Genomic DNA, 27,862 nt, shown 5'->3' with positions numbered 1-27,862 from the left:
TGATTACAACAAGTAAATGGGCGGAGTGGATAAGAACGACCAGGTTCTTCAGCCATACAATGCTAGTCGTAAAACTCGCACCTGGTACAAGAACCTGTTTACCCACCTGATCCAGATCGCAACACACAATGCATATGTTGTTTATCGTCAGACAACCACAGGAAGACTCATGTCTTTCCATGAGTTTTAATTGGCCGTCATTTAAAGTCTTTTTGCTACAGAAGCAGCAGCCTCCCCTTCATATGTTCCGGAGGAAGTGGCAAGGCTGCAGGAGTGACACTTCGCAGATCGCCTTTCAGAAACACCTAAAAAGGCTTGACCATGTTGTTGTTGTTGTAAAGTCTGCTCTAAGCAGGGAAAGAGGCAGGAGAGTTGTGTTTACTGTTCCCAGTGCCCATCTCAGCCAGCGCTTTGTTTTCCTACTTGTTTTATGCTGTATCTTACAAAAGTAAAGTACTGGGAAATTGAGGTGGAGCGGCTGTTAGGTAAACCTTTCAGGGGCTGTGCATGGATATCTACCTCCCCTGGGCCACTACTTTGCTAGGCAAGCAGCCTCAGAACTTTAGTTCCTCTTCTTGTGGAAACCATCAACTTCCTTATGGCCTGATCAACACTTTTATCCAGCGTCAGAACATCGTAGGTGTTCTGTTTGCTGATTGACAAGTGCACTATAGTCCCCACACTTCACATAATAGTGGATGGAGCATATGCCATGTTATCATGGAGTACCCTGTGTGGCAAAATGTTAAAGCCTTGACTAGATTTTGAAGGGCTTTTTAGGGACTTTATGTATACTACACAAGAACCACCCTAATTTGCCCATGAGAACGAGAGTAAGTGTAATAAGTCAAACAAATGCCTCGTGGGAGGACTTATTCACCAACATTTCTACTTGGTTTGAAAGTGTGCAAACCACTTGTTGATGTCATCCCCCTCCTTGTAAGGGGGGACTATCTTGTGCAGATTCCTGGAATCATGCTCTCTAACAGGATTACTGTCAGGAATACTGCTGTTGCTGCCACCATGGGGTCCTAACCCCAATCTCTGTCTCTCCTTCTCCAGGTCCAAGGATTCCCTATCTAAGGCCAGCTGTTGCTGTTTAAGCTTCAGTCTGGTCTCTTCAACTCTCAACTTTTTGAGTTCCCTTTCTAACATATTGGGGGTCATTACAACATTGGCGGTAAAAGGCGCTTACCACCGTGCAGAAGACCGCCAATACACCGCCGCGGCCGCGGAAATTCGCCATAGCTATTATGACCCACATCTCGGAATCCGCCGAAATTCAGACACCCACACAAGACCGCCACACCAAAGGTCAGTGATAAACTGGCGAAAACAAATCCTCCACCGTCACGCCAACAGAAACACGCCCATGCTATCACGACCCACGAATCCACGCGGCGGTCTTTCAACCGTGGTATTCCATTGGCGGTACACACCGCCACGCTCAAAATACACACATATCTCCAAAACACCGCCACATTGGACAATTCAAAATACACACACCTGATACACATACAAACACCACTCCCACACACCCAACACAATATAAAACACACACCCACATTACCCACAAACCCCTACGACCAACATTTTTTGACGAAGGCCAGAGACAGAGCACAGCATAGACAACCCCACCACACAGAGGCACACACACATCATCCACGCACAAAACACCCCACACCACTACACATCACCACACTCATCACCACATACACCACCCCACACATCACTTACACCACCCCATGGCACGCCAAAGACACCCCAGGTTCTCCGAGGAGGAGCTTAGGGTCATGGTGGAGGAAATCGTACGGGTAGAGCCAGAGCTATTTGGATCACAGGTGCAGCACACCTCCATAGCTAGGAAGATGGAGCTATGGTGAAGAATAGTCGACAGGGTCAACTCAGTGGGACAGCACCCAAGAAATTGGGAGGACATCAGGAAGAGGTGGAACGACCTACGGGGGAAGGTGCGTTCCGTGGTCTCCAGGCACAACATCGCGGTTCAGCAGACTGGCGTCGGACCCCCACCTCCTCCCCCACAACTAACAACATGGGAGGAGCAGGTCTTGACCATTATGCATCCTGAGGGCCTCGGAGGAGTCGGTGGAGGAATGGACACTGGTAAGTCAAATCTTAACTATCATATCCCCCACCCTACCTGCATGCTATCACACACCCCCACCCTCACCCCCTCCCCTCCCCTATCACTCCAACTCCTCACTAATGTACTAATAACACAAACCACCCATCCCAACACCAAGCCCTGCATGACACAACAAAGCATGGACACCCCTCACTAAAGCATGCCCACTGCACATACCCATAACACCCCCCAACCATCATCACACAAGCCCCCACACAGGAATTGTAGCACTGGGGTACACGCTCACCCACCCATTGCACACCATGACACACACAGATGCAATAATCATGCTTTTACACCCCTGCAGGGCCACTACCTTTTTTTTTAACATGTTTTTATTGATTTTTCCAAGAGAACCAAACATTGTGCTACATACATGTGTTATCAATGACAGGATATTGATGGTTTAAGTAGATCTTTTAAATTCGCACAAATTAAGATAAACAAACAACTAAGAACACCTCGTACACTTCCAGGTCCGGACAATATAATCAGTATGTTTGAGTTATTGCCTACGCCGATAACTAGCGTGTTCTAGTGTGGAGAGGCTCCACAGTTGTCCAGGATGGGGTCTTAGCTTCTGCGCAGGGGGGGGGAATGCACAAACTGTTGGGGTGCTAGTGTCTGATGGTTGGGCATACTTGCAGGACCACTACCTAACGTCACCAGACAGGAGGGTCCAGACATCTCCACCCCACCAACAGAAGAGGCCAACAGTGATGACAGCAGCTCTGGCCAACTGGATCCAGATGACCAGCCGGACCATCTTGGGCCTCGGGACAGTCGGTTCCCCTCGCACAGGCACAGCCCAACACAGACCTTCCACCCTCTGGAAACACCAGCACAGCACCCACCCAGCGGGCCCATACCTCCGTCCCCAGGACACGTCAATCAGCTGTGTGTCCAACACTACAGGGAACCCAGGATAACCCACCACCCCAACAACCACAGGGACCTGGGGGCAGTGGTAGTGGGCACACGGTCCAGGGACGGAGGTCCAGGAACACAGGGGAACTGGGAGGGCTGCTGTGCGACAGGGGGCGGACAGGCCAAGGGAACCCACTCTCCACGAGGCCCTCTCCTCCATCACGGGAGCATACCACCACTCCCAGGAGATGATGGCTACGGTCCTGGCCAAGTTTCAGGAGACCCAGCGCCTGCAGGAGGAACAGTATTTGGGGTTCAGGGAGGAACTCAGAACCATCAACTCCGCCCTGGGCACCATCGTAGGGGTGCTGAAGGACATGCAGAACACCACGAGGGACACTGTGGCACTCCAAGGGGCCCCTGACACTAGCATGGACGATGAACTGCCCACCACCTCCGCCAGCGCTAGTGGACAGGACGCCCCGCCACAGGACCACCACACCAGCACCCCACCCCCTGCAGACGGAGAACCACCCCGCAAGCGGTCCCTGAGATCCAGGAACAGGACAGAGCACGATGGCAAGACCCCCACCAAGAAATGAGACCACCCTGATTGTCATCCCACTGTCCCACTTTGTAACCCTGTCCATATTGGAACTGCCCCAGCTCCACTTCCTATGCCCATATGGGCAGTGCACCTGTGAGACTAAGAGACTGGACTCTGCCATGGACATTCCTCCACCATCACCCCTCACCATTTTACCACCCCCTCCAATATTTAGCAGTTCAATAAACACCCTTAAAGCACAAAACAATCTGGAGTCAGTCTGTGATTTAGAAAATGTGTATTAGCTATGACAGTGACAAAATCCGTTCTCAAATGTAATGTCAACATACCTATGTCACACATCACAAGTCCATGAAGGATGCAAGCAGATGATACACGTTGGTAACCACACCTGTGAAACCGTAATGGAAATGTACAACTCAGTTACCAAATACTGCTTGAAATTGACAGACAGGATAGAGGTAGAAGTGTGAAAGTACTTTTAGTAGGCAAGAAAGTGTTCTCACCTGTGTGTCACTGGAAATATTGCTTGATGACTGAGTCCCTGTTGTCAATGTCTTCTTCCTCTGCTTCCTCCTCATCACTGTCCACAGGCTCCACAGCTGCCACAACACCGTCATCTGGACCATCCTCCTGCAGAAAAGGCACCTGGCGTCGCAAAGCAAGATTGTGAAGCATACAGCAGGCGATGATGATCTGGCAAACCTTCCTTGGTGAGTAGAATAGGGAACCACCTGTCATATGGAGGCACCTGAACATGGCCTTCAGGAGGCCGAAGGTGCGTTCGATCACCCTCCTACTCCGCCCATGGGCCTCATTGTAGCGTTCCTCTACCCTGGTCCTGGGATTCCTCACTGGGGTCAGTAGCCATGACAGGTTGGGGTAACCAGAGTCCCCTAATAGCCACACCCGGTGCCTCTGGAGTTGACCCATCACATAAGGGATGCTGCTATTCCGCAGGATGTAGGCGTCATGCACAGAGCCAGGGAACATAGCATTTACCTGGGAGATGTACTGGTCTGCCAAACATAGCAGCTGTACATTCATGGAATGATAACTCTTCCGGTTCCTGTACACCTGTTCACTCCTGTCGGGGGGGGGAAGAGCTACATGGGTCCCATCAATGGCACCTATGATGTTAGGGATATGTCCAAGGGCACAGAAGTCACCTTTAACAGTAGCCAAATCCTCCACCCGAGGGAAAACGATGTAGCTCCGCATGTGTTTCAGCAGGGCAGACAACACTCTGGACAACACGTTGGAAAACATAGGCTGGGACATCCCTGATGCCATGGCCACTGTTGTTTGAAAAGACCCACTTGCAAGGAAATGGAGCAGTGATAGCACCTGCACTTGAGGGGGGATTCCTGTGGGATGGCGGATTGCTGACATCAGGTCAGGCTCCAACTGGGTACACAGTTCCTGGATTGTGGCACGGTCAAACCTGTAGGTGATGGTTAAATGTCGCTTCTCCATTGTCAACAGGTCTCACCAGTGGTCGGTACACCGGAGGATTCCGCCATCTCCTCACATGTCCCAGCTGACGGTGCCTAGGAAGGACAACAGCGACCACAGAGTCAAGCAACTTAGAGGTATGTACCCACAGCTACACAGAACACGAAACATAATCCAAAAAGTTGTCCGTAAGTGTGTTGAGTCCAGGCCTAGGTATGTGTGACGCAGTTGAAAATGAAGCCATGTGGGCCCCTGAAATGGCGGCTGCCTGACCTCTAAAGTGGGACAATGGGATGTGAGGTGACTGCGCTGGCGTTGTACACCGTCGCGGTAGGCGGTCGAAGACCGCTGCGCAATGCCGCATTGGTTAACATTGGACCCTATGCGTCCCAGGAGCCAATGACGAAGTGCGCCGGCGGTGATGATACGCACCGCCGACGTGACCGCCATTTTCTATCTGTTCAATCACTCGATACCTGATCTTTGACAGGAGAGGACCTATACTGCAAGAGCTGCTGTGACCTCGGTCTGGAAGAGACAATGGCTCGTGCGTCTGGGGAAAGGGCCCCTGCCTTCACTGCACAGGAGTTGGAGAAGCTTGTGGACGGGGTCCTCCCCCAGTACACGCTACTCTACGGCCCTCCAGACCAACAGATGAGTACATAAGGTGCAAGTTGTATGGGCTATGTCTGGGTGGAGAGGGCTGGTTGTAAGAAGGAAGGGGGCAGAGTTCTGCGAGCATGAAGGACTGTGAATGCATGTGCCACATGGCAAGGGCAGGGATGTGGGCCACTCACTTCGACAGTGCAGTTGGTAATGACTTATCTTCTTCCCCTGTACATGTCATGTAGGTCAGCGCCCACCAGAAGAAAGATATTTGGCGTGCCATCGCCAAGGACGTCCGGACCCTGGGGGTTCACCAGAGACGGAGCACCCACTGCCGTAAAAGATGGGAGGACATTCGCCGCTGGAGCAAGAAGACGGCGGAGGCTCAGCTGGGGATGGCCTCCCAACGTGGGAGGGGTGCCCGTCGCACCATGACCCCCCTGATGTTCCGGATCCTGGCGTTGGCCTACCCTCAGTTGGATGGGCGCTTGAGGGCATCACAGCAGACACAAGGGGGTGAGTACAACATCATTCTGCGGACTTTGCATGCAGTGAAGGTGTCTGAGTGGGGGAGGAGGGCTGTGGGTTTCCCTAGGCCAGGGCGACTTCAGTAGGCTAGGCCCCTCCGTAATGCAGGCCATGTGGCACTCCACCCCACCTCTGTAGAGTGCCAAGTACAGGTATGCATGCCCCTGTGTCATCTATGTGTGCTGATGTCCGCCATGTAGGCCATATCCCAGGAACTGCATCTGTAGAGCCCAACAGCGCGGCGTAGTGCAGGGGGCTGCTGTGTCTGTATTGTCCGCCAACGGTAGCGGTAAGCCATGCACTCAACCTGTCTTTCTTCTGTCATCCTCCCCCCTTTTTGTGCTCTCCCTGTTCTTTTGTGCATCCGGAGCACGAGGGAGCTGCTTACCAAATGGCCATGGAGGGCCACACCACGGACTCTGAATACACCAGTGGGACGGAGGGCGAGGGGAGCTTCACGGCGGTCACCGGATCAGCAACCAGCGACACAGACTCGTCCTCCGATGGGAGCTCCCTTGTGGTGGTGGCAAAATATGTGCCCCCCCCTTCTACAGATACAGCCGCCACCCCCCCTACCAGCACCGCCCTCCCAGCAGCCCCTCAGCCTTTGCCCCATGCCCGCTCACCCAGGAGGGTGGGCATCACCTTCGCCCCAGGCACCTCAGCCCCTGCCCCTGTCACCTCTGCTGCCCTCAGTGAGGAGGCCATTGACCTCCTCAGGTCACTCACTGTTGGGCAGTCTACCATTATGAATGCCATCCAGGGTGTAGAAAGGGAGTTGCAACACACTAATGCATTCCTGGAGGGCATTCATTCTGGTCAGGCTGCCCATCATCGAACCCTGCAATCTCTGGCCTCAGCACTGATGGCAGCCATTGTCCCTGTCTCTAGCCTCCCCCCTCCAACTTCCTCCACCCAGACCCAATCCCCTGTACCTCTGCCTATCCCAAGCACACCATCAGACCAGCCTGCCCACATGTCAACACACAAGGGAAGTTCAGGCAAACATAGGCACCACACATCCCACAGACACTCATACAAGCATCACACACATACAGACACAGCAACATCCACTGCCTCCACTGTGTCCCCCTCCTCGTCGTCTCCCTCCTCCCTCCCAGTGTCGTCTACACTCTCACCTGCATGTACTACCACTGCAGTCACTAGGACCTGCACCAGCACACCCACCAGCACACCCCCTCACCTGCACTCACCACCCCCACTACCATTTACACGTCCCCTGTGTCCTCTCCCAGTGTGTCTGTGACGCCCCCTCCCAAAGTACACAAACGCGGGCACACACACACCCAACGTCCATCCACCTCACGACAGCCTCCAGCACATGCACCTGCACCCAAATCATCAAAAGTTACACCTACAACCACCTCCTCTTCCTCCACTCCCAGACCCCCTCCAGCTACCCGTACCAGTGTTCCTGAGCAACCTTGAACTCTTTCCCACCACCCCCCCCTCCAATTCATAACTCCCGTACTAGCACCTTAGCCACAAAATCTCTGGTACCAGTGGTGCCTGTTAGAGGTATGTGGAGTGCACCGGGCACCAGGACAGCCAGTATGACACAGAGCCAAAGCACAGCCAGTCCCCCCCCCCTGTGAAGCACCAGAAGTTGGACAGTGCCCGACGGGATAGAGGGAAGACTCCAGCCAGCAAAGCCGCTCACAAGGGTCCCGGGGGGAGTGTCCACTCAGCTGTGACTCCTCCCAAGGTGGGAAAGGGGCAGAAGAAAGCGCCAAAGTCTGGGAAGAGCAGCACGGCGGAGAAGGCCGCCATCATCCCCGCTGCCTAGGAGGCCACTGCCAGCCCGATCGTCACTGGACAGGAGACCACCGCCAATGTCATTGCCCAGGAGGGCAGTCCCATCGTCACTGGTCAGGAGACCACCGCCAGAGTCAGTGCCCAGGAGGGCAGTCCCATCGTCAGTGGTCAGGAGACCACCGCCAGAGTCAGTGCCCAGGAGGGCCCCGGCAGCCACAGCCCCGCTGGGCAATGAGGGACCGCCATAGCAAACACCGCTGCACAGGTCATAGACAGCAAAGTCAAGCACCGCTGAACAGGGCAAGCACCACTGAACAGGGCAAAGACCGCCATGGCAAGCACAGCTGAACAGGGCAAGCACCGCTGAACAGGGCAAAGACCACCATGGCAAGCACCGCTGAACAGGGCAAGCACCGCTGAACAGGGCAAAGACCGCCATGGCAAGCACCGCTGAACAGGTCAGAAACTGCAAAGTCAAGCACCACTGAACAGGGCAAGCACCGCTGAACAGGGCAAAGACCACCATGGCAAGCACCGCTGAACAGGGCAAGGACCGCTGAACAGGGCAAGCACCGCCAACTCAAGCACCGCTAGCCCATGGGCGGCAGGGGCAGTGACGGAACTGGGACCGTCACGGGGAGAGTGATGCACTCTGGGCACCAGTCCCCCTCCTGAACCAGTGGAGAACAGCATCCACTACCTCAGTCCTTAACAGGATGAAGCACTCTGGGCACCAGTCCCCCTCCAGAACGAGTGGAGAACAGTATCCACTATCTCTGTCCTTAACAGGATGAAGCACTCTGGGCACCAGTCCCCCTCCAGAACCAGTGGAGAACAGCATCCACTACCTCAGTCCTTAACAGGATGAAGCACTCTGGGCACCAGTCCCCCTCCAGAACCAGTGGAGAACAGCATCCACTACCTCAGTCCTTAACAGGATGAAGCACTCTGGGCACCAGTCCCCCTCCAGAACCAGCGGAGAACAGCATCCACTACCTTAGTACTTAACAGGATGAAGCACTCTGGGTACCAGTCCCCCTCCAGAACCAGTGGAAACTGTCATCCACTTGAGAGACTGTGGCTTTGCACTCCCCAGGATGGTACAGTGGGCAACCACTACCTCTGCCCTTGGCAGGATGAAGCACTCTGGGCACAAAGCCCCTCCAGAACCAGTAGAGATTGACATCCACTTGAGAGACTGTGGCTTTGCACTCCCCAGGATAGAGCAGTGGGCAAACCACCCACTTGTGAGACTTGAGAGACTGTGGCTCTGCACTCCCCAGGATGGTACAGTGGGCAACCCACCCACTGTAGAGACTTGAGAGACTGTGGCTTTGCACTCCCCAGGATTGAACAGTGGGCAACCCACCCACTGTAGAGACTTGAGAGACTGTGGCTTTGCACTCCCCAGGATGGTACAGTGGGCAAACCATCCACTGTAGAGACTTGAGAGACTGTGGCTTTGCACTCCTCAGGATTGAACAGTGGGCAACCCACCCACTGTAGAGACTTGAGAGACTGTGGCTTTGCACTCCCCAGGATGGTACAGTGGGCACACCACCCACTGTAGAGACTTGTGAGATTGTGGCTTTGCACTCCCCAGGATACATCAATGGGCATGGAACCCCCTTGTGGATCTGGCGTGGTGCTGTCATCCGGCTGAGGTGCCCCCCCTTCCCTTCCCCCTGAGGTGCCTGTTGTATTTCGATCTGATGCCCCTGCAGTGTTCTCTCCGTTTTGCTCAGGTATCGTGTGTGGGCCTCGCCCATGCATTTTGGGCCCAGTGGTCCACGGATATTGAATGGTGCATACCTGCACTACTAATCGTGATGTATATTTTGTTGAATGTGTATATATATCTGTATATATTTGCTTACTGTATTTTGCTACATTACAATGGTTGCACTTGGGGCGTGGCCAACATGGCGACCGGAGCGGCAGGATAATACTGCAGCTCCGTGCCTGGCCCACAATAATATCCTGAGTGCGGCGCCCATCGCCCTCCCTGAGGAAGGTGCCGCCCGCCCAACGTATCAGCACCACCAGCCGATGCAGCGACCCTTTCTGTGACGCCGGGGTCGCATCGGGACTTGAGGAGGAGCTGGCGGCCTGTCATGCCGGCGGCCGCGGCTGGTGAGCTTGCTGCCCGGGGCCGTGGGCCGGCTCCACCCCTGGGCCTCTGGTGTGCGGCGCTGGTCTGGGGAGACCCGCGGGGAGCCGGAGGCTGCCGGAGAATCGAGGGCTTCGCGCCCCGGGGATCGCGCCGCGTCGGTGCGCCTGTCCGCGGCCCTTTACCTGCGACGGAGTTGCTGCGGCGGCGCCGGAGCTCTCGGAGCGCCCGGCGCCGCGCGATTTGAAGGACTGCGGCGGCGCTGGGGCTCCTCGACCTGCGGGGCTCCCTACCCGGCTGGGGAATATAAGCACGGCCCGATTGAGCTGAGGCCATTAAAGCCAAACTCAAATTAAATCAGCAGTAGGCCTGGGCGATGCGGTGAAGGAGAGGCCGTCGCGCGCACGCTTTCCAGTGCGGCCGCTCGGGGGATCCCCTGCTGGGCCCCGGGCGCCCAGGCTTGTTTGAACGACGGGAGGCTGCACCCTTTTCGGCGACACGGATCGGTTCGCGGTGTTGGGGGGGGGATCGCTCTCTCCCCCTTGAGGCCTGCTCATGCGAAGTGGACAACAGTGAATTGGGGAAGTAGTAAACTCTACCCATGACTTTCCTGGATGGGCAGGTACGCGACGTTGCCCCGTTCCCTCGTCGTCTCCACCAGACATCCGGTGTCACTAACGGCACTATTACTGCCTTCAACCTGGAATCTCCGGGAGCACTGAATATTGAGCTGCCCCCCCCTGGCGAGGAGCACCACGCGTGACATCGGGCTCATCTGGGTCCTGCTGACTACCGGGAGCAGCGGGTGCCATGCGGCACGGATCGGCTAGGCACCAAACTAAAACAGACAGAGTAAGAAAACGGTGAAACTAAACTGCCACCAATATCAGTAAAGGATACGCAACTCCCTCCTGAACCTCAGAGAACTAAGGGACGCGCTGGAGGAAGCCCGAAGTCGTGGGAGGATAATCCCGGCAAACAGCTGACCGGTAACTCTGTCGTAACGCACTGGTGTAGAACAGTAAGGAAATCATGGTCAAACCAAAACACCCCAAAGCGGGGTCCACGGGAGAAGGAGACCCTCCCCAACCGACTTGCCATGCGGACACGCAATCGCTCACACAGCTACAGCTGAATGAAACATTACGCACGCACTCCCTTCAATTTGACAAAATTATGCAAGCAATAATGGACACTAAATCCTCGTTAGAAGGGAAAATAGACGCTGCAGTACAGGAAGTCTCATTGCTGCGTGCTGACCACCGCAAATTAACTGGAAGGGTCCACGACACTGAAACGACACTGAAAACTATCCAACCAGAAGTAGTAGAAATGAGAACTAGAATGCAAAAAATTGAACTAGACATAACTCAACTACAACGCAGGTCAGAGGAAGCTGAAGGTCGCTCCAGACGGAATAATATCAGATTCATTGGAGTTCCTGAGAGAATCGAACACCCTAAGGCAGAGGTGTTCTTAGAGACCTGGCTGAGGAACACACTTAAAGAGCAGTACCCTTCCACAACACCAGTGATCGAAAGAGCACACAGAATACCGAGCAGACCACCTAGGCCGGGAGCACCGCCCCGACCACTAATAGCTCGCTTCCTAAATTATAGGGATAGAGACTTGGTCCTTTAGCACTTCAGAACGTCTGACCAGATCATGATGGAGAACAGCAGGGTAACTGCCTACCCTGACTACACAATGGAGGTACAAAGCAGGAGAATCGCGTATAGCAAGATCAAGCAGTTGCTGCGAGAGAAAGGCATCACTTACTCCCTCATGTTCCCAGCACGACTGCGCATCGTTATGGACGAGAAAACCCTAATGTTCCCCACTCCTGAAGATGCATGGACTTGGATCCATGCTAAAGGATTGGCCGACCCGGCCAAGGAAGATACAGTATCGGAAGAATGGACCATTGCTAACAACAGAAAGAAGAAAAAAAACACCAAAACATCCTCTCGCCCCACAAAAGCGCAAATAGCATTGGACCGTGCACAAATATTAAAAGAAACAAACTCATTCGCTCGTGGGACGCTGGATTCAAGGAGTGAAACAGACACCAACGACACCGCCTCACACGGGGGAGACACAAGCCCATCCCCCTCCCCGTTGCTGGCGGGCCCGGATCTTACGCCACGATTGGCGGACGAACTTTAAAAGTGGAGTTCTGGCATCCGTGGCTCCTCGCCGACGGCGACAGCAATTAAGGTGCTGCAAAACACCAACATCGGGACCCTCGCCCCGAGTTCCACAGCGAATAACAGCCATTAATATGAGTAACTACAACTGAATCCGCAAAAACTGTACAAAGGCGAATGGGACTGCAGAATCGTGAAGTATCCTACAAGTGGGCCACCCAAGGGCTAGACGTCAAGTAACCCACGACCCCTTATACCTAAACGGTATCCGAATGGAACTGACTTCTCTGGAAGCCACCTTAGGCACCGGTTGTGCCACTTTATTTAACGGACTTATACAGTCCGTAATATCCTTTTGGTTGTTATATCTATCTTTTTCTTTTCTATCTTTAGCTCACTATGGGCTTACTCCTTATGCTTCGGAGCTGGGGGGCTGGGACGGGGGGGTTGGGGTCCGGGGGGGGTGTGGTGGGGATGGGGCCGGGGGGGCCGTGGGGGATGGGCGTGGCGGGTACAGATCAGATAGCTCCCTGCGCCTCAGCATAACACAATGAATAAGGTACCCAGTTATAATCTCATGACTTGGAATGTGAAGGGCATGGCCGGGACTAGCAAACGTCACAGAATACATGCGTACCTAAAACGCCACCATATACATATAGCAATACTACAGGAAACACACATTACGCCCACAGAGGCTGTTCGGTTAGAGAAGCGCTGGATGGGCTCAATATACAGCGCTGGTGACTCATCCTTCGCCAGAGGGGTGCTGGTCTGGATAGCGCCAGGTGTCCCTTACACAGTACAACACAGCATAAAAGACAAGGAGGGCAGGTTTATACAACTAAAGGGCTTGTTGGATGGGGAGGAACTCGTGATAAATGGGCTATATGTACCGAACATCAAATAAGGTGAATTTTTACAAACCAAGACTTCACAATTAACCAATGATCTAAATTCATCATGCATATGGGGGGGGGACATGAACTGTGTCCCACACATAGATAAGGATAGATCACATCCCCCGCTAGTGGCCGCACCAACAATGAAAAACTCCCAAATGCTGGGCGCATGGATGGAAGAACGTCGACTGACCGACGTATGGAGACACTTGCATCCACATGAAAATGTGTACTCCTATTATTCCCCAGTACACTTATTACATACCCGTATAGACCTCATCCTCACCTCACAGAATCTAACGCATAAAGTAACGAGAGCGGAGTATTCCGCTAGGGTAATCTCAGACCACTGTCCACTCATAGTCCAAATAAGATGGGGCAGACCTCGCTCATGCATTCCTACCTGGCGACTGCAAACGCAACTCTTACAAGACCCCCCTTTTAGGAAGGACATTGCTACACACATATCAACATATTTCACATCGAATGAAGGGACGGCCACCTCAAGAGCCATCGAATGGGATGCACATAAGACAGTCATAAGAGGGGTATGCATATCAACCACAGTGGGAGTGCGGCAAACACTGATGCGCGAACTCCGAGCATTAGAACAAGAAATTCAGTTAGCTGAGGGCGGGTTCGCTAAAGGTGCCATAACAGCGGCCGTGCTCACTAACATGCGCTCCAAATGGTCCGAGACAGACAGTCGCCTCAGACACTTCGACTATCGACATCACATGGCCCGTACACATGCGGAGGGTGACAGATCCGGTAAACTATTAGCGTGGCTTATAAAGAGCGAACACCGGAACGCCCCCATAGGCGCTATCCGCCTGGAATCAGGTCGGATAGTCAATACACAGGTAGAGATAAATAATGCTTTCAAAGAGTATTATAGCTTGTTGTACCAGGCACGGCCTCCACCTACTAATACCCAATTAAACGACTTCTTCAGCAATATAACCCTGAGCAGCCTGACAGCTGGTCAAACCATAGAGCTAGACAGCCCAATTGAGATAGCTGAAATCCAACGAGCATTGCTGCAGTTGTCACACGGCAAAGCACCCGGCAGCGATGGCATACCCATAGAATACTACAGCACGTTCCAATCCCAGATTTTAGCCCCATATCTAGCAATGCTAAAGGAAGCGCTGGAACTGGGCCAGCTCCCTGAAACATGTCGTGAGGCTCTGATAGCAGTATTACCAAAGGCAGGCCGTGACCCTTTGGATGTTCGTTCATATAGGCCACTATCATTACTAAACACTGACTGCAAATTACTCGGCAAAATACTAGCTAACCGCCTGCTTCCTTATGTGTCAGAGCTGGTACATCGGGACCAGGCAGGCTTCATACCCGGTCGCAATACATTCGGCAACATCAGGAACTTACTGCGCCTTATGAGAAACTCCCCGGTAGAAGGCAGCCGCCAGGTGGCAGTATCATTGGACATAGAAAAAGCTTTTGATACGTTGGGCTGGCCTTTCTTAACAGAGACACTCAAGCGGATGGGGTTCGGGCAAGTATACATTGGTTGGGTGAGAACATTATACACTGACTCAAATGCTAGGGTTAAGACGGGCGACACGATCTCCGAAAAATTTAACATTGGTAGAGGCACCAGACAGGGATACCCGCTTTCACCACTGTTATTCGCATGAGCTATTGAACCTCTAGCCGCTCGCCTTCGCATAATGGCCCCCACGTGGGGTGTCTTGGATGGCCAGTCGCACCAGATAGTATCCTTATATGCGGACGATGCGCTGATCTTCCTACGTGATCACGTGGGAGCCCTACCGGGCCTGCTGGTACTCCTAGAAAAATTTTGTTCGGTGGCCGGATTAACAGTGAACTGGACAAAATCCTGCATATTTCCTATGCGTCCGGTCCCCGAGGCACTGAGAACACCAACGGGTCTGGGAGGCTTGAAATGGTGCTACTCAACATTTAAATATCTAGGTGTAAATATATACCATGACAGTCAAGATCTCAGTGATGGTAACCTTGGCCAAGTGGTCAGATCAACGAGGGGCTCCTTGCCCTTCTGGAGCTCACTACCACTGTCTCCCATGGGCAGAGTAGCTATTGCAAAGATGATAGTATTGCCCCGACTACTCTATTATTTTATGGCATTACCCTTGATACTTCCGAGCTCCTTTTTTAAACTATTGAATGGCTTACTAACGGACCTAATATGGGGCAATGGCCGCAGACGCGTTGCGTTAACAAAAGTACTCCTACCGCTCAAACTGGGAGGACTGGGCGCCCCCAAATTTGAAGCGTACTACGCAGCTGCCCAAATACAATGGATATCCACATGGGTTGGAAACCCAACCGGGGCCGAAACTCAGAGGGTGTTGCTGGACCTCGAAGGCACAGAAATAATGCAATACCTCATGAATCGCACTGATCCAGTAAACACTAGCAATATGCTGCTGTACACTGCACACTGGGCTTGGGGCAGATATGCGTTGCAAAACGCAAAAGACCCGCAGTACTCACCGAGGATCCCACTGCTGGCCCAGCCGACATTAGCAAAAATAGCAGCCAAAGTGGGCCTGAACACATGGGGAAGCAGGGGCATACACACACTGGGAGACATCTACCAGGATGGGCAACTTCAAACCTATGAAGCACTAGCCGATAGGCACGCGCTTGGCCGGGGAGGTTTTATAGCTTATGGAGCTATTCGGCAGGTAATGAGAGAGTGCTGGAGAAAAGGCAAGTCTGAACCGGATGTCTCCCCTTTGCTACACGAACTGATGGGATGCACAAACGCCCCATCTAGCATTTCAAATATATACAACATCCTCGCCACCCAGGCTGAACACAAACAGGAACATGCAAAAAATAAATGGGATCGCGTGCTACCGGAACCACTATCCCTTAACTCATGGGAACAAGCGATGAAAATGACTCGCGAGCTTTCACGCAACCCTCGCTTCCGATACACACAGTTTAATTATGTGCATCAGACCTATCTATCACCACACCGCATAACACTCATGTTTCCCCGATCACCGCAGACATGCCCCAGATGCGACACAGAAGAGGCCACATTCTACCACATGACATGGGAATGCCTCCCGATCAGGAACACATGGATAGAGATAATAACGTTACAAGCTGAATGGACAAATACCACATTATCTCCCACTCCTGAGGTGTGCCTACTGGGCAGGTTCAGGAGGGAGTTGCGTACACCTCATCCCAAGAAACGCAAACATACATATAAATGCATTGCCCTGGCGCTGGTGCTGTATAGACGCCTTATCGCCATGAAGTGGAAAGCCCCCGGCGCTCCCAGTGTTGCCCAGTGGCGTGAAGAGGTAATACGTTGGACCAAAGCATAAACACAGACATTACAGAATCTACTGGATAAAGGTATATTAGTTAAAGGCCTAGAGGTGTGGAACTCGTTCTTGACAGCTGCAGAAAATAAAGACGCTGAACGCCCTCCCTAAACAAATGTGTAAGGGATAATTGACATTACTGCAATGGCCGTAGTGAGGCGTTAGTGCGTGGGGCGATCTGGGCAAGCGGGGGAGGAGAAGGGGAAAATAAGGAAGGAGGAAGAGAAAAGAAAGAGAAAAATAGATACATAAATAAATAAATAAACAAATACATTTTTTTTTTAAATAATAAAAAAGAACCAATATAAATCGCGACGCCCTTCGCGTGTGCCCCTGGGCGCATCGCTGGAGTCTTGGGGTGCGCTGGGGGGTACTGGGGCTGGGAGTCCTCGCACCCTGCTGATCCCCTCCTGCTGCGGCCCGATGCCCGTGCGCGGTGCTCTACGGCCAACAATGGGCCGGTCCCCTGCGGTCCTGGGGTGGCTTGGTTAAGTGCTGACGCGGCGAAACCGCAGGGATGCTCGCGCAATTGTAGTATACGGTTCGTGTTGTGCGCCTCTTGCCCCCCCCCCCGGCGGCTGGTTCCCCGACCTCTTGGGCCTTCCCCCTACCCTGCTGTTGGTCCCCTCCCCCCTTCCATCGGTGCGTGGCCGCCGGGGCCGCCTCAGCTCCTTTCTAACTCTCTCTTCTCTATGTTTCTTGTTTCTTGAACAATCTCGCACATGTCGAATATACCTTGAGTGTGATCGCGCAACTCGCAAGGCCCAACCCGGATATTGGTGCAATCACACGGGACTTGCGATATGTCCATACGCAATAATTATATGTATAATGTTCGATGATGCATAATGTAACTTCTTAAATTTCATCTAAATGTTGCCACTTGGCTGATAAAATAATAAAAACACATTTAAAAAAACAAAAAAACAATGGTTGCACTTATTTCCTTTTGTCTTTGCATTCTTCCGGGGGTTTTTGGGGTTGTTACTGTTATGTTTGGATATGCATTGGTGTGTGTGTTGTAGGGGGTGAGGGTCGGAGTGGGAGGTGGGGGTGTTGCGTGTGTGTGTCCCTGAGTTTTGCCTCCCCTATGTAGTAGGTGCAGTACTCACCGTTGTCTTCGGCGCCGGCGTTGATGATGATCATACAGGAGCAGGAAGACTATCGCAGGGAGTATTTGGAGTTCCGGCTCCATGGTGCCCTCCTTCCTCGTGGAGTGTGTAGAGGTGAGCGTTTTCCCACTGAAATGGCTGTTTCCGCCGTGTTTTTATCCACGTTGAATCCGCCCCGGAAAGGGTTGGGGTTTGGTAGGTTGTGATACTGTGGGCAGTACTTTGTCTCCCGCCTGTCTGTTGGCGGTGACCGCCGCAATGTTTGTCTGTACCGCCGTGGCGGTCGGAGTGTTAAAGTGGTTGTCTTTGTTGGCGGTTTCCGCCACGGTCATAATTCCCTTTTTTTCCGCCGGCCTGTTTGCGGTCTTACTGCCGCTTTAACACCGTCCGCCAGGGTTGTAATGACCCCCAATATCTTGTATGGTGATCCCACCTCAGGAGCTGAAGACCTGAGTTTGAGCCACCTATTCAGACCTCCAAACCACAAACATTTTTTAAAACTAGACAACCAAAGGAGTCAGGGGTGGTGTGTCTTACATGGATCCCACAAGATTTTCTTACCCACAATGCTCTACAAATCTCAAACTCTGACTGAAATCACAAACTTATCTTCTATTTCTGCAAGGGAAAATTCCGGAATCCACAGGAATCCACAAAATTCCTACCACTCTGCATTACCCCACTTTTGCTATTACAAACGCTGTCCCACTTATGTGGCTGGGCCTAGTGCCAGCTACAGGAATGGTTCAAACCAGTTAACAGAATCACTCTTTCATTGACCTTGGTTTGATCTGTTTCTGTTATGGGACTAGGCCTACCCACACAAGTAATGTACCATTTTTATTGGGAGACTTGGGGTTAGTTTTTGGTGGAAAAATGCAATGCACTCATGTTGCATTTTGGGATGTTTCCTGTTGGGGCAGTAGGTCTACCCAGACAAGTGGGGTACCATTTTTATTGGGAGACTTAGGGGAATGCCAAGTGCAAGGAGGTTTGTGGCTCCCCACAGGTTTCAGATCTTTCCATCACAGAAATCTGAGGAAAACGTGTTTTTGTATTCAACGTTTGAGGTTTGCAAGGGATTCTGGGTAAAAAAATGTAGTGAGACCCACACGAGTCAGCCCTGCCTGGATACCACTAGGTGTCTAGTTTTCGAAATTGTACAGGTTGGCTAGATTTATCTAGGTGCTGGCTGGCATAGAGTCCAAAATCTAGAGCTACCCACATTGGAAAAAAAGGCTACATTTTCGGGAGAAAAATGTGATGCGCTCATGTTGCTTTTTGGGCTGTTTTGCCTGTTGTGGTCACTGGGTCTACCCACACCAGTAAGGTCCCATTTTTATTGAGAGACTTGGGAAATACTGAGTGGATGGAAGTTTGGGGCTCCCGCAGATTCCAGCAATTTCCATTATAGAAACACAAGGGAAATTTGTTTTTTTTCAGACAAATTGTGCGGTTTGCAAAGAATTCTGGTTAAAAAATAGTGGCGAGAGCCATGCAAGTCAGCCCATCCTGGATGCCCCTACGTGTCTAGTTTAAAAAAATCTACAGGTTGGCTAGGTTTGTTTACGTGCTGCCTGAGCTAGGGTCCAAAATCTAGAGCTACCCACATTGGGGAAAAGTGTCAGTTTTCATTGGTAAAATGTGATGCGTCCATGTTGCGTTTTGGATCATTTCCTGTTGCAGGAACTAGGGGGGTCATTCTGACCCTGGCGGCCTGTGACCGCCAGGGTCACCGACCACGGGAGCACCGCCAACAGGCTGGCGGTGCTCCCAAGGGCATTCTGACCGCGGCGGTTCAGCTGCGGTCAGAAAGGGTAAACCGGCGGTCTCCCGCCGGTTTACCGCTGCCCCATTGAATCCTCCATGGCGGCGGAGCGCGCTCCGCCGCCATGGGGATTCAGACACCCCCTACCGCCATCCTGTTCATGGCGGGAAACCCGCCATGAACAGGATGGCGGTAGGGGGTGCCGCGGGGCCCCTGGGGGCCCCTGCAGTGCCCATGCCAATGGCATGGGCACTGCAGGGGCCCCCGTAAGAGGGCCCCACTTAGTATTTCAGTGTCTGCGTTGCAGACACTGAAATACGCGACGGGTGCAACTGCACCCGTCGCACCCCTGCAACTACGCCGGCTCAATTCTGAGCCGGCGTCCACGTTGCAGGGGCATTTCCGCCGGCCCAGCGGAAATGTTTGAATGGCCGCCGCGGTCTTTTGCCCGCGGTGCGGTCATTTGTCGGCGGTACCTTGGCGGACGGCCTCCGCCTTCCGCCAAGGTCTGAATGACCCCCTAGGTCTACCCACAAAGGTGAGGTGTCATTTTTATCGGAGGTTTGGAGAATGCCAAGTAGAAGGATGTTTGTGCCTCCCCACAGTTTTCAGAACCTTCCATCACAGAAATGAGAAGAAAATTTGTTTTTTTGAGTCAAAGTTTGAGGTTTGCAAGGGATTCTGGGTAGAAAAATGTGGTAAGACCCAAGCAAGTCAGTCCACCCTGGATACCCGTACCTGTACAGGTTGGCTAGGTTTCCCTAGGTACCCTATGTACCCGTTGAGCTACAATTGAAAATCTAGAGCTACCCAAATTGGAAAAAAGGGTCAGTTTTTGGTGGAAAAATGTGATGCGTCCATGCTGCGTTTTGGGCCGTTTCCTGTTGCTGCCACTAGGCCGACCCACACAAGTGAGGTATCATTTTTATAGGAAGACTTGTGGGACCACACAGAATAGTAGAACATTTCAAATGCAAGCCACTGTATAAGAAAGATGACATTTCGAAAAATACCCTGTAAATAATATGCAGGTATGGGCACCCACAATTTCAGAGATGTAAAAATAACCACTGATCCTAAACTACATATCTTGTGCCCATTACAGAAATACATTGGTTTCCTTGATACCCATTTTTCTTTCTGCCTGTTTCGCTATATAAAATGGTCTTTACGTGGAACTCAATGAAAACCCATTGTTATGTGCTGCTCATGAGTTGGCTTTGTGTACTTTGGGTTCTTCGAAAGCCTACAAACCGTATATATCCTCGTGGCCATGAAAATGCTGTCACAAATGCTGATATTTTCTTATTCATTTCCAATATTTCTTTATTTCAGCAGTTATTTTTCTTAGGGAAACCTTGAGGGATCTACACATATGGCCCCTTGCTGATTTCAGAATTGTATCTACTTTAAAAAAATCTATAGCTGTTCTGGATTACCCTTGGGTTACACATTGGTTTCCACCAAAGATTAGAAGTAGGCTGAGAGAACAAAAAATAGGGAGAATGTGCTACCTCTTAGAAAAATGCCAAAACTGAGGTACAAAATTAGGTTTTTTGATTCAGCTCTGCATGTTCCTGAAAGCTTGGAAGATGGTGACTTTACTACAGCAAACAGTTCATGGATGTCATTTGTAGAAAAAAACACTTTTATTGGAAGCACCTTTTCCTTTAAAGTTTTTCTATATTTTGACCGTTGTCTCGTTCCTCTCCAGGGGAATTAACAAACCATGGGCGCCTTTAGAATCCCCAGGATGTTAGAAAAAAGGGCATACATTTGTTTCCAGATACCTTATCTGGAAAAAACTTTACAGACCCCTAAGTGCAAACTACCCCATATAGCCTTAAAAGGACTCAGCACTGGGAGGGAGGGGGTTAAGGGGTAAAAGGATTAAGGAGACACTTGTAAGTGGATATTAATTGCAGTACTGCACTGTGACTACTGGGAGTATGTGCCTTCGGCAATCAATTAGGAAACTAGAAACACCTTCACAAAGTACAGTCCTAGACAATTTCTCCAGGAAGACCTCATCTTTCTTATTGGCATCTCAGTAAGCTCCCTTAGTAGTCCCAATAGATAGGAAGGTGGAAGCGGCTGTTAAGAAATCATTTAATGCTTCAAAATTAGCTGTTCAAGTAGTGTCCTGTCTATGCTGCACAATTGCTTTTCAAAGAGTTCTAATATATCTTCAATTGTATTCAAATGGTGAAGATCCCTCTTTCTTGCTGGATTTCATGGTTGCTAAATCGTTTATCTCAATTGTGTCATTTGATTTGATTTGTCCATATGCCATGGATTCTGGAATTTCTGTTGCAGAGAGGAGTCATTTTTTCTAAATCTTTGGAAACTGGATCGGAACCAAAGAATCCAGGTTAGTTTACATTTTGGATCACAAATTAATTGGCTTTCCCTTAATGACATGGGGAAGGAGACAGCTGAGGAGACTATATCCCTCATTAGAACTTTGGTGAAACCGCTGCGCGGTCGCCAATGCGGCCGCACTTCCGCGGTGTCTATTTGGAGATCCTCGCTGGGCTGGCGGGCAGAAACCTAGTTTCCGCCCGCCGGCTCAGCGGGGATCTCGGCCGCAACACGAGAGCCGGCTTCAAATGGAGCCTGCGGTGTTGCGGCAGTGCGACGGGTGCAGTTGCACCCGTTGCGCATTTCACTGTGTGCTATGCAGACAGTAAAAAGCTCCATGGGGCTGTGGCAGGGGCCCATGGCAGAAGCATGGGCAGTGCAGGGGCCCCCAGGGGCCCTGCGACTTGCCTTTCTGCCAGCCTTTTCATGGCGGTTCATACCGCCATGAAAAGGCTGGCGGGAGGGGGACTCGTAATTCCCTGGGCAGCGCTGCAAGCAGCGCTGCCCTGGGGGATTACAACCGCCGGAACCAATGTAGCGGGAAACCGCCGGAACCAATGTAGCGGGAAACCGCCGGAACCAATGTAGCGGGAAACCGCCGGTCCCGGCGGTGCGACCACGGCGCTTCTGCCGCGGTCATAATCCCATGTGAAGCACCGCCAGCCTGTTGGCGGTGCTTCCGTCAAAACAGTAATGAGGGCCTATATTTAACATTTTCAGAATGGTACCAGTGAGCGTGAAGGTATTCGCTTCCCACCAGATGGAAGAAATATAGATTTATCCATATTTAGACGAGTATGCAGCAATTGAAGGAACTGGGGTGTCTTCTAAATGCAGAAAAATGATAGCTGATATTTGCTCACAAAAGAACCTTCATTGAGGCCATATTCATATGGGACATTAACATTTTTACTTTTGCCAGGATACATGTCAAAAACAGCCAGCAGAGGAACTCTTGAAGTCTCAAGATGCTGTAGCTAGAAAGTGTCTCAGAGTCCAGAGTGATATTGCCGTCAAGAAAACAGTAGTTCCCGAGGCTCGTCAACACTTAAATCCATTGAGCCATCTTGAGTGGTGGTTAGTTATAGAGTGTCTTCAGTAAAGGATGTAATTCGTTTTTCCACTTCTGAAGTTCTTAACCATGAGTGCCAAAGTGCTGTGGTGGTAAGCTACTCTGGAGTGTCTTCACCTTCAAGGGGCGTGGTCAAGAATGGAAGCTTGTCTTTACTTCAGTTGGATAGAGCTGTCAGTCATATTTTAGTGTCTTCAAGAGTTTGTTCCTCATTTACAGGAAAAGGCAATTCTAATTATCACAGATAACCAGATGTCAAAAGGTATATTTGATCCAACAGAAGGAGGCACAAGGTATCCATTTATATCTGCATTTGAAGAGGAGATGTGTTCTTGAGTTGAGTCAAATCTAATTTCATGGATGAAAGCTTAACTCCCAGGTTGGGAGTATTTGTGAACAACATGGATGAGTAGGATCTTCACCTCGCCATAGAGTTATGTACTATCGTAGGAAGCATTTATAATAATTCAATCTCAGAGATGGAGTTCTCCGTATTTAGACAGTTATGCTTCCCCAGCAAGTGCTATTTTCCCTCTTTTTACAGTGAGTCAGTGAGTACAGGCATGGAGGGTGAATGGTATGTCCTTGTGATGGCCATAGGGACTTCTTTTAGCATTTCCCCTTTCTCCTCCACCTGATGTTGCTGGAAAATAATGTTGGGTGGGGAGAAGAGGGAACGAATGTGACTGTGACGTTAGTGATACTTTTTTCATCACATGACCCTCTCTAATGCAACTAGTGCTGGAGCTGCCTGTGATCTTCTGGATTTGTACACCCATTGCAATTCTTTGATGTTTTTTACAGGATACAAGAGATTATGCTCACAACAATGTTATTCAACATACTGTTGCAAGTATTAAAAGTATGAGTCCATGCAATCTGGGGGCTCCTGAGAGGACCCCCAGCAATACTACCACCAGTCTTACAGGGTTTTCCAGGCAGCTCAAGCTGCTGCCACACCCTGAGACAGGTTTCTGCCCTCCTGCTGCTTGACATAAACAACATAAAGAAAATTATGACAAAGGATTCTAACAGCAGCTCCTAATCCACTTTGCTATATTTAGGGGGTCATTCAGACCCCGGCGGGCGGCGGGAGCCGCCCGCCTAGAGGGAACCGCCATATGGCCGCTCCGCGGTCGAAAGACCGCGGAGGCCATTCTGGCTTTCCCGCTGGGCTGGCGGGCGACCGCCAGAAGGCCGCCCGCCAGCCCAGAGGGAAACCCCTTCCCACGAGGAAGCCGGCTCCGAATGGAGCCGGCGGAGTGGGAAGGTGCGACGGGTGCAGTTGCACCCGTCGCGAATGTCAGTGTCTGCTGAGCAGACACTGAAATTCTTTGTGGGGCCCTCTTACGGGGGCCCCACGACACCCCATACCGCCATCCTGTTCCTGGCGGGCGAACCGCCAGGAACAGGATGGCGGTATGGGGTGTCAGAATCCCCATGGCGGCGCAGCAAGCTGCGCCGCCATGGAGGATTCCTGAGGGCATCGGAAAACCGGCGGGAGACTGCCGGTTTTCCTGTTCTGACCGCGGCCAAACCGCCGCGGTCAGAATGCCCTGCGGGGCACCGCCAGCCTGTTGGCGGTGCTCCCGCATCCCCAAGGACCGCCGGGGTCGGAATGACCCCCTTAGTGTTTATATCAAAAAGGAACAATAATTATCTCACTTATCAATATACATATTATGAATAACCATTAGCTGGTATTAACTGTTAGAGGCAAGTATTCAGGATGTCATAAGAGATCAGAAACAATCTTAACCAAGATCCGTAGTCTTAGGTGTATAAAAGAACATGTCATCTATTTAGGTTGGAAAGGAATGAGTTCCATATTCTATCAAAGATGTTTTTCTCGTTCAGTAGTCTGTAGATTATATGTTCATGTATTGCTGTTATTGACATGTCTTGTAACCAGTTCTCATGTGTTGGAGTGCATCCAGTGTCTTAAAATGCACATTTTAGCCACTTCAATTGCCATGTCTACCCATTGTTTCAGGTGGCAAGTCAAACTAGAAATATCAGAGGTATCATGTAATAATACTAGTTTTGGTGTGACGTTTAAGGCTAATGAACTGTTGCCTTTCATTTTCCCTGTGACTTTCTGCCAGAAAGTGAACAAAGAGAGGTACAACAATAACTGGCTGGGCATACTTCTCCCGCTTTTCTCACAGTGGCAGCAATCCAAAGATGTACACATTTTAGCTAATCTCAGTTTCTTTGGAGCCAGGTGCCAACTGTAGGAAAGTGCCCTCTTTCATGGCATGGTTACCCACATTTTCAGTGTTTTCGACTGTGGCATCTGGGATCCAGCTAATCAGGGCCCCAGTGATTATGCTCTCTCCCTTTTAACTTGGTAACTGTACCTTTTTCTTCCCACAATTGGCATACTGGTCCCCCATATAAGTCCCTAGTATATGGTACCTAGGCACCCAGGGCATTGGTTTCCAAGGGATCCCTATCGGCCGCAGCAGTTATTCTGCCACCCATAGAGAGCCCATGCAAAGGGTTCTGCAGGCCTGCCATTGAAGTCTGCATACTGCACAAGGTCACTATAAGTCACCGCATGGTAGGCCTATGGTAGGCCCTCTAAGCCCAGAGGGCAGGGTGCAAGTACCTGTGTGTGAGAGCACCCCTTCACTAGCAGAGGTGCCCCCAGGAACTCCAGCTCCATTTTCCTGGGCTTCAAGCGTGCAGGAACTCCATTTTATGCTTGTACTGCACATAGGTCAGTACCTATGTCCAGCTACATAATGGTAACTCCGAACCTAGGTATGTTTGGTATCAAACATCTCAGAATCATACACCAATACTGTTGCAAGTATTGAAAGTATGATTCCATGCAATCTGGGGGCTCCTTAGAGGACCCCCAGCAATACTACCACCAGTCTTACAGGGTTTTCCAAGCAGCCCAAGCTGATGCCACCCCTGAGACAGGTTTCTGTCCTCCAGCTGCTTGATCTGATCAAGCCCAGGAAGGCAGAACAAAGGATTTCCTCTAGGAGAGGGAGGTAACACCCTCTCCCTTTGGAAATAGGTGTGACTGACTTGGGAGTGGTAGCCTCACCAAGCCACTGGTATGCCTTAAAGGGCACATTTGGTGCCCCCAATGCATAAACCAGTCCACACCGGTTCAGGGACCGCCAGTCCCTGCTTTGGCGCAAAACTGGACAATAGAAAAGGGAGTGACCACTCCCCTGTCCATCACCACCCCAGGGGTGGTGCTCAAAGCACCTCCAGAGGGTCCCTGGTTTCTGGCATCTTGTTTCTAAGGTTGACAGGGAACTCTGGGAGAATCTGAGTGGCCAGGCCAGGCAGGTGGCGTCAGAGCCCCCTCCTAATAGGTGCTTACCTGGATAGGTGACCAATCCCCCTTTCAGGGCTATTTAGGGTCTCTCTCTTGGGTGGTTCCTCAGATTTGACTTTCAAGACTCTAGCAGGATTCCTCTTCAACCTCCACTTTGACTTCTGGCCACTGGAACAACGACTGGACCCTCCAGGAACCGACAACGCTGCAATCAACGAAGAAGACTCTTCTGCAACTTTGTTTCCACGGTCCTGCCAGCTTTGCAACATTTCCCCAGCTGTGCATCCTCAGAAGACAGCAACTTTTCAGCCTGCACAAGAAGACAGAATCTCCATTGGAGTGAAGGTGTCACTCCCCTGCATCCGCAGGCACCTGCTGCAACAACGACCGGCTGCGTGGATCTCCCCTCATCCTGAGCTGTGTGGTTCTGATTACTAGTGTATATATTTAGTGTGTTACTTACCTCCTATTGGAGGGCTGCCCTTCTAGTATTTTGTGGCATTGTGTTCCAAAAAGGAAAGTACCTATATTTTTGTACAACTTGGTGTTTTCTTTCATGTGTGTAAGTGCTGTGTGACTACATTGGTATTGCATGAGCTTTGCACGTCTCCTAGATAAGCCTTGGCTACTTGTCCACAGCTTCCTCTAGAGAGCCTGGCTTCTAGACACTGCCTACACTTCACTAAGAGGGGATACCTGGACCTGGTATAAGGTGTAAGTACCTTAGGTACTCATGACACACCAGGCCATCTCCTAAACCAACCATGCAATATTTTAAAGAAGCTGAACTTTAGCCTAGCTTCACGTAGAGGTTATTCTAGCAAAGTAGCTATGTATTTTGAGAGTTCAAGGCATCCATCTATTAGGCAAATCAAGCAAGACATTAGTCTAACTTTGAAGCCTGGTGCAAGGATTATAACTTTGTTTTGCTCTTTGTAGACAGCCTTTTTAAAAAGCCGTCAGCAAAGGGTTGTACTGAGTATAGCAGTATGGTGTGTATTGGGCATGAGTTATGGTGTGCATTGAGGATTGCACACCATTAATAGTGAATTGCATGGCTTTTTTTGGTTTTCGTGCTCACTGATGCCTAACTGACCTTTAATTTGTTTTTTCAATGCATTGCACAGGTTTCTGAAGGAAAGTGCCCCTTTATGTATGGTCATCCACTACTTTTTGCCCCAATGCTGATGTGTATGACTCTGTTAGTGCACTGTAAGCTTGCTAACCAGGCCACAATGCCTGTGCTCTCTCTAAATTGACTTGTCGACTTGGTAATTCCCTGATTGGTACAGACTTTACCCCCTTGTAAGCTCCTAGTAAATGGTACCAAGGGTAACCAGGGCATAGGTGGTAAAAGGGTCACCAGGTCTGCATCATGAGTTTGTGCCACCCAAGGTGACCCATACAAATTGTTGACGGCAGACCTGCCATTGCAGACTGCCAGAGCGGGGCAAACTGCTTGAACTCGACTGTGCCCTCACCATGAGTTTGCACAGTCCCATGCACTGTCATATAAATATGTGAAATAACAATAAGGAAGGCCTCTGCAACCCAGGAGGCATGGTGCATTATATTTAAGGAGCAGGCTTGTAAGCACAAGCTTGTATGTCTTTATAGTGTCCTTTACATTAAAGTAAACTATAAGTGCAGGCCGGTCCATAGGATAACATGGGACTTAAGCCCGAGCAGACCCAGGCTGCTATCTCCATTATGGAACTGTCTAGATATCGAGTTTGATGTCAAACAACTTGCTTTCTCACCCCCAACACAAATCTGGTGTTGAGTGACGG

The sequence above is a fragment of the Pleurodeles waltl genome, chromosome 3_1 (genome assembly GCF_031143425.1).
Source record: "Pleurodeles waltl isolate 20211129_DDA chromosome 3_1, aPleWal1.hap1.20221129, whole genome shotgun sequence".
NCBI lineage: Eukaryota > Metazoa > Chordata > Amphibia > Caudata > Salamandridae > Pleurodeles > Pleurodeles waltl.
This window is presented reverse-complemented; position numbering follows the sequence as displayed.